This window comes from Jaculus jaculus, chromosome 9 (assembly GCF_020740685.1).
Source record: "Jaculus jaculus isolate mJacJac1 chromosome 9, mJacJac1.mat.Y.cur, whole genome shotgun sequence".
NCBI classification, from domain to species: Eukaryota; Metazoa; Chordata; class Mammalia; order Rodentia; family Dipodidae; genus Jaculus; species Jaculus jaculus.
Genome location: NC_059110.1, coordinates 65,892,617 through 65,901,292, shown reverse-complemented (window position 1 = coordinate 65,901,292; position 8,676 = coordinate 65,892,617). Strand labels below are relative to the sequence as shown.

General features: G+C 38.4%; 1 pseudogene; it reads left to right on the top strand.

Annotated features, from left to right (window-relative positions):
• Positions 1-2,059: 2,059 nt before the first annotated feature.
• On the top strand, positions 2,060-2,668 carry LOC101602137 (annotated as a pseudogene).
• The last annotated feature ends 6,008 nt before the right edge of the window (positions 2,669-8,676 follow it).

Genomic DNA, 8,676 nt, shown 5'->3' with positions numbered 1-8,676 from the left:
ATCTACAATTTAACCAATTTTTTAATTTGAGTGTATTTCCTAAAAGTATGGGAAAAATCTTTGTTTTCCTGACTGGTAGCAAAGACTTTAGTTATATGTCTTTAGCTCCTGTCATAGCAGAGGGCAGTATAAGTAGGTCTGAGGTCAAGCAGGCTACCTTCAAAGAATTTAGGAAAGTGTCTTGACTTTTGAGACCACGTAGATGAAACATATATTTGAAGCCAACATGAGCTTAATGCAGGATTAATTATTGTCTAATGGAGAAAGATAGAAAGGATACTATGTCTCCAAGAGTTAAAATGAAAAAAAATCGCAAACATTTTTTTTTTTCACCAAATAAATGTTCTTTAATGAGGAATGACTCTGTCTCAGCTTGCCTTTTAATGAATTCTATTTGCCGAATATAGGGAGATTGTTCTATGTATATAGAAAATTCTTGTCACTTGTGGCTGAAAAAATTATGTAGGACACTGCCCTATTTCTGTGGCATTAGAAGCTGCTTTGAGTATCTCCTGGGTCAGAATTCCTAATTATTGTGTTAGAAGTAAACTTGATTTGTAGTTTCATTCTGAGGGCAAATAATAGTGCCTGTTGATATGAAAGTGCCAAGACACACTTTTTCAAGAGCAGTTATTAATTACCATTTTGGCATGAAAAATTGCACTATTATTTATCACACACTCATTTCTGCTTTAATTCCAGTTGTGGGGAGATGATATTTACATCCATAAGGCTGCACTTGACCTTATGATGGCTATCACAGAGAAATATGCTACCTGTAGGCAGAGACATTGTAAATGTGCTTCTGCTCTTTGCTTATTCTCATTTTCTTGAGCTTTCAAGTATAAAAAGAGCAATTCTAGATAACTATTTCTCCTTAGTCTAGATTTGGGAAGAAAATCCTGTACAATAGACATGATGCTGTATCACCCCCAGTACAGAGTTGCTGCACATCTATGAGCTGTAAGTAAATGTTTGTCATCATAAGCATTGAGACTTGGAAACTATTTGTCTTTGCACCAACATTGAGAAATAGGGAATTTGTTGTCAGAAATGGGATGGTGCCATTTACAGTTGAACACTAGTCCCTAAATTAAAATGCATGTCTTTTCCTTTAGGTTAGAACAGTAGATGCCAAGAAAATTGCTCTAGAAGGTTGGGGAAAAGCTATGAAGCTGGTATCAACTTAATACCAAAACCGGGCAGAGATACCATAAGAAAAGGAAACTATTGACCTATTTCCCTGATGAACTTAGATGCAAATATTCTAAACAAAATCCTCATAAACTGAATTCAACAAAACATCCAAATTATTATCAACTTGATCAAGTAGGATTCATCCCATGAATTCAGGGGTGGTTCAACATATGAAACTCTGTCAGTATAATACACCAAATAAATAAGCTTAAACACAAACACCCCAGAATCATTTCTATAGATGCAAAATGTTCCTTGACAAAATACAACATCACTTCATGATAAAAAACATTGGAGAGAATAGGCATGGATGGTTTATATTTCAACAAGATAAAGCCTATATATAAAGCTCCTAAAGGGGGGCCGCAGCAGGGGGGCTCACAGTAGCTGGCCCAGCACTGCCCTGACAAGGTGGCCAGTGGGATTCGGGATCATGGGCGGGCTGGGAGAGGTGGGCGTGGCCAGGGGCTATGCCCGAGTGTAGTGGTGCCGGTCCCCACCCCCTGCCAAGAGCCAGGCGGAGAAGACCTGGGGTGCCTTTTCCTCCTGGGGACAGGCGCCTGCCCATGCCATCTCCTTTGGATCTGGACTCCGTTTGGAAGGAGTGTTTGCCAAGAAAAGAGGCACTTCTGTGGTTTTGATGATATACTAGACTGAGATACTGTGGACTGGCGCATGGGGAGTGGTTGTCTTCAGAATGAGGGTTTGAGGCTGGAGGAGAGTAAAGTACACATCGCCATAATTGAAGGGAAACAAAACATCATCATCGGCCCTGGATTGTTGCTGTGGCTGGATGGCCCAAGAGACATAAATTTGGCTGAGAAAAACACCTCTCAGTTTGCCACACAATTTGCAGCTGGAAATGGGGAATGGACTCTCAGTCCAGACTTCCATCCTGTCCAGCCTGCCTTCATTTCAGTCCTTTCATATTGTTTTTCTGGGTTTGGACTGTGCTGACAAGAGGATGGTCTTATACAGGTTGCAGTTCATTGAATTTGTAAATACTGTGCCTACCAAAGGATTTAATACTGAGAAAATTAAGGTAACCTTGGGCAATTCCAAGACAGTTACTTTTCACTTCTGGGATGTAGGTTAAGTGGTCAAGAGAAAGTAAGGCCACTGTGGAAGTCTTATACGAGATGCACAGATGGCATTGTGTTTGTGGTGGACTCTGTGGATGTGGAAAGGATGGAAGAAGCAAAAACTGAACTTCATAAAAAAAACTAGGATATCAGAAAATCAAGGGGTCCCCATGCTTATAGTTGCTAACAAACAAGACCTGCAGAATTCACCTTCTATCTCAGAAATTGAGAAATTGTTAGCAATGGGTGAACTGAGCTCATCAACTACTTGGCATTTGCAGCCTACCTGTGCAATCATAGGAGATGGACTAAAGGAAGGACTTGAAAAACTACATGATATGATAATTAAAAGAAGAAAAATGTTGCAGCAACAGAAAAAGAAGAGATAAATAGCAGTAGCTTTTGTATTGACGTGGAATAGGTTTTCTCTTGTCTGATTTTGACAAATGGAAGAGTGTCTACAGCCTGGTTTGCCTGTCTGCCTTCCTGGATGCCATTAAAGCTTTGTTTTGTTGAACAGTCAGATGCCCAACTCTTTTTGCCTTGTGTAAGATGAGTAAATGTGATGCTTCTTAAAGTGGTCTCTTCTCCCTAACCCACATTATCTTTTGGTACTACCAATTTGAGAAGCCAAGCAAGGATAGTAAATTGAGCAGAAAACAGTTTTGTGAAAATCTGACCTGAAGTTAGTGAAATAAAACTTTGAAGAGTGAAAAATAAAAAGCTCCTAAAGCCTAGATAATACTTAATGGAGAGAAAATGAGGAATTCCCACTGAGATCAGGAGTAAGACAGGGGTATCCACAAATACCTCTTCTCTTCAACATAGTACTGGAAGTTCTAGTTCAAGCAATAAGACAGGAGAAAGAATAAAAGGGATACAAATTTGAAATGGAGAAGGTAAGTTAGGCCTATTCACAGATGACATGATTCTATAAATAAGAGATCAGAGAAACTCCATCTCAAAATTCTTAATAGTAATTAACTCCTTCAGCAAAGTAGCAGGATACAAACTCAATGTACAAAAACAGTATCCTTTATATATGCAAAAGACAAAAAGAAAGAGAAAGAAATAAGTGACATTGTCCCATTTTAAATAGCAACACAAAATAATAGCCCTTGGAATAACATTAACTGAGGATGGGAAAGACCTGTACGATGAAAACATAAAATACTCAAGAAAGAAATTGTGGAGGACTGGAGAAAATGGAAATACCTCCCATGATTCTGGATAGGCAGAATTAACATTGTGAAAATGGCAATCTTACCAAAGGCAATATACAGATTTAATACAATACCAATCAAAATCCCAATATTGTTCTTCACAGATACAGAAAAAAAAAATGATCTCAAAATTCATATGGAAAGGCAGAAGGCATCAGATATCCAAGAATATCCTTAACAAAAGACACAACTCTGGAGGCATCACCATCCCTGATCTAAATCTATACTGCAAAGCCACAGTAAAACAACATGGACGTGGCATAAAAGACGGATTATTGACCAATGGAACAGAATTGAGGACCTGGACTTTGGGTCAAGTAGTTATAGCTACTTGATATTTGATAAAGGCCCTAAGAATGTAGGCTAAAAAAAATAGAGAGCATCTTCAACAAATGGTGCTGGACAAACTGGATGGCCATATTCAGGAAAATGAAAATCCATCTGCACATCTCATCATGTACAATAATCAAGTCCAAATGGATCAAGAACTCATTATAAAACTGGAAACTCAGTCACTACTGGGAAAAAAAAAAAATAGGAGGAACTTTCCATGATATAGGAATGGAAAAAGACTTCCTGAGCAAAACCCCAGTAGCTCAGAAACTTACACAATTACTCAACCATTAGGATCTCATGAAGATGAAAAATTTCTTCACAGACAAACATACGATAAGCAAAGGCAATAGATTACCCACAGAATGGGAGAAAATTTTTGCTGGCTATACAACTGACAGAGACCTAATTTCTGCAATCTACAAAGAACTCAAAAAACTAAACAATAAAAAGTCAAACAACCCACTCAACAAATGGGACAGAGAACTGTACAGGGAGTTCTCAGAGGAAGAAATACAAATGGCAAATGCACACTTAAGAAAATGTTCATCATCCTTAATCAACAGGGAAATGCAAGTTAAAACAACTATGAGATTCCGCTTTACCCTAGTGAGTACAGCAAACATTAAAAAATCAAATGAAAACAAATGCTGGTGAGGATGTTGAGAAATAGGGGCCCTCATTCATTGTTGGTGGGAATGTAAGATGGTACAACCACTATGGAAAGCAATGTGGAGACTCCTAAAAAGGTTGACTGTAGAGTTACTGACAGACTAAGTGGTTGAATCTTCATCAGTTCCTTAGAGGGAACACCTGAATCACAGGGCCCTGCAGAGGATCTTATAAAGGCTAACATTAATCTTCTCCCATTTCTATTTCTCTCTCTTCCTTTTTCTTTTTTATATTACCTATCTTGTTCTTCCTTCTTTTCCCTTGGTATTGGCCTATAATTTCCAGCACAAACATGTGGTTAACATCTATAATGAGCTATTGATCAGAGGGATCTACAAGGTTTCCCAAAAGGAGACAGGTTTCTGTCAGAGTACTTGATAACCCAAAAAAGGTTAATGGTAATACCCTACTCCCAAAGATACCATATCCTGTTTGTACAGAACATGGAGAGACCTAGCTGGAATCTGGAAGTCAGTCCCCAGACAGTTAGCTGGTCTTGTGCCAGAAGGTTCTACATGAACAACTGGGAGAAAATGACCAACATCTTTCCAAGCAACTCTTGGTCTAAGCTACTCAGCAGAAAACAACCTGATGTGGTACTCACACAAGTGTAATAGTGACATGCAGCCATTGTGGGTAACCAAGTGCTCTTGATTTGTCTAATTGATCTTCTCAGTGGAACAGAACCCATAGCTCAATCTGAGAAACAAGTCAGAACCATGTCCAAAAATTGAGTCCCCTCTTCATTATCAAGCTTCCACCAATTGAGGCCTACAAGAGGGTCTACACCTATTAAATCCTCTAAAATAGTAAAGGCTATCCTACTTATTTGGTGATGACTTCACTCTCCATTGGAGAATTTGCTTCTCTTTTTCAGATAGACATAGATACTAAGGAGATTATCAGCCCATTGTACCTTATCAGGGCCCCAGCTGAAACCACAGACTAATTGGGGAAATGAGAAAGAGTGCTGCTTTCTTGGTGAACCTGGAACCAGCACTAGGGTGAAGGAGATAGACATAGAGAACACTCAACTCCTACTAAACCAGATATCCAGAGACACAGAGGTTCCCAAGACTTCATCATTGAAGTAGACCTAAAACAAACCCAACATGTCTCAGGGAAACTCATGGAAGAGGGGGCCATATGTTGGGACACTATGCACAGAGACATTGCCTGCTCCCCCTAACTTATGGCCTACTGCACAACACATGATTCACATTCCCCAATGAGGAGGGTTCCTTCAGAGGAGTAGGACAGGGAAGAGGCTAATGATGGTAGCAACATGGCTGTACACACACTGTGTACATAACTAATAATAATAAAAAAAAAGAAAGTCCAAAAAAAAAAGCAGTCAGTTAACACAATGGCAAAAACAGTTGAGTAAATTCCGTTTTGCAATACCTAAATGTAATCACAATATTTGAAAAGCCTTGATGAATACAGGGGAAGAAAGCATGTTTTAGCTGAGCTGATTGCTATGAGTATAGTTCAGAAGATTTTGCACAGATAACATATTAAACTAACACAAAACAAATAACAGATTTCTCTGTGTGTGATAACGAGTAGAAAGTGGAAAAAAAGTAATACATAGATGTTGGCAATTGCAGGGTCTAGTGATGTGTTCCCATTTTTTTTTGTCTAAATAAATTATTTAATTTTTTTGTTTATTGTTATTCATTTATTTGAGAGAAAGAAAGAGGGAGAAAGAGAGAGAGAGAGAGAGAGAGAGGGAGGGAGGGAGAAAAAGAGGGGGGGAGAGAATGGGCACACCAAAGCCTCCAGCCACTGCAAACGAACTCCAGAAACATGCGACCCCTTGTGCATCTGGATTTCGTGAGTCCTGGGGAACTGAGCCTTGAACCAGGCTCCTCAGGCTTCACAAGCAAGAACTTAACCGCTAAGCCATCTCTCCAGCCCATGTGTTCCCATTTTTTTTTTTTTTTTGGCAACAAAAATAAAATCAAGAGTAAGAAAGGACTAATGAGGAACGATGACCTAATATAGTTTTGACCATGGAACCTTCTACTCATTAGATTATTCTGGTCCCAGCTTATCTTCTCATGTGGTCCAAATGGCTCTTAAAATAGGGTTTTTAATCTGGTTACCTCAGAAGTCCAAGAAGCTCAAAGCTAGAGAAATAGAATAAAGTCTTTCAAAGAATAGCAAGGAGGCACTTTGTTATATAAAACTGATGGAATAAAATAGAAAAAAGTAAGCAAAAAATAAAAAATAAAAACACTGTTTTTGACAACCTCAGTCAAAAGTTTCTGTGACTGTTTGAGGTATATAAGTGATCGAGATGTCTGTAATAGTTACTTTTGTCATCACTGTGACCAAGGCAACATAAGAAAAGGAGATTTTGTTTTAGTCCACACTTTGAGACTACAGTCCATCATGGCAGGGAAGGCATGGCTTTTGCTGTGGCATCAAGAATGTGACCCAACTGGCCACATTGCATCCACACTCAGAGGACAAAGAGATGCTTGCTGCTGCTCTTCTTGCTTCCTTTTTTATTTGTTTATTTACCTATTTATTTATGTAAGAATGAGATAGTCAGATGAAGAGACAGAGAATGGCTACACCAGGGCTTATAGCTACCACAAACAAACTCTAGACACATGTGCCACTGTGTGCATCTGGATTTACATGGATACTGGGGAATTGAACCTGAGTTCTTAAGCTTTGCAGGAAAGTGCCTTAAGTGCCAAGCCATCTCTCCAGTCCCTCCTTCCACGTTTTTATTCAGTCTGGAACCCCAGCCCATAGGACAGTGTTGCCTACATTCAGAGTGAGTCTGCCCTCTTCAGTTAAGCATCTATGGAGAAACTCTGCTCACAGATATATTTGTCTGTAGTTGCCTTTCAAGCCCATCAGTCAGGTTAACAAACAAGATTAACCTTCACATGTACCTTCACTTAGAAAGGACAAACAATAAAAAACAAAACAGGAAGGTATGCTGCTGAACCACATCAAGGATTATAATATGTATTTCATGTTTATCAAAGGGGGAAGATGATAAAAGAACTTCCCAACGTCTGGACCAAGAACTAGTGAAACAGAATGGGCTAGAGTTATTCCTAGGAAATAATTTTTCTTCCCCATGTGATATCCCTCAAGAAGATTGATAGCAGTAATTTTTCATCATAGGTTACATGCCTGGACAAGGAAGGCCTAAGTCTCTTTCCAACTCAGAAGTCTACTGAGATTTCACTGTCAAGACTGATATTGTATTTGAATTGGACCTCACATTTTTTTTCATGCAAAATAAGGTTAATGTGTTTTATATTTTGAATCAAGTGCATAACTGTGTCTAACAAAGGAGAATTGTGGTATATTATATTATTCACATATGCACCTTGCTGTCACAATACTCTGGGTAATGGAGTATACTCCCTGTTTTGTTGGAGTATATTTCCTATTTTACTGATATGAGCCCCAATCATGTGATTTATTTGAAATATGAATTGTGTTTTATTTCCAAACACAGGCTTTTGAACACTACATGGTTCAGTCAGCTTATTGTGCTTCTGCCTTTGCCCATGTAAACAAGACAGCTCAGATTGGATGTGATTCTACAGCCTACGTCCTGAAATGAGAAAACATTTGGAGACAGGACCTTGATCCATCCCATTCTTTTAAATGAGATTCTTTAGCCATCCTTCACATGTAAAAGCAACAAAAGGATTCCTCCTGTTGAAAAGAATTGTGGGTGTGACTACTGTCACAACAAGACCTGATTAATAGAGATGTTACCATCCCGTGGAATATTTTTCAAATTAGATTCCACTGCTAAGTCCTTATTACAAGTTTTTACCAGGAGAAGTCATCTTGTCGTGGAGTATATTTTAATCATTTATAAATGTAAATTCACCTGTTGTATTAATTTTTACTCATAGAATATATGTATAACTTCTAAATATTATTGTTCCATGTGAGGGTGATATTCCTTCATTCTCTAAGTATTACAATGAATTCATTCTTTTGATTTTGTTTATTCTGTCTCCAATGTAATTTCCAGAAGGAGTTTACAAATCCAGTCATCTTGACTGGATTATTTTGATTACACTCTCTTTAATATCATAGTATTTGATATCACTGTCCCTAGGAGTGGTTGTATTGTTATCTGTGGACATGTTTGTGTGATGGTTTTCAGAATTTTTATAATG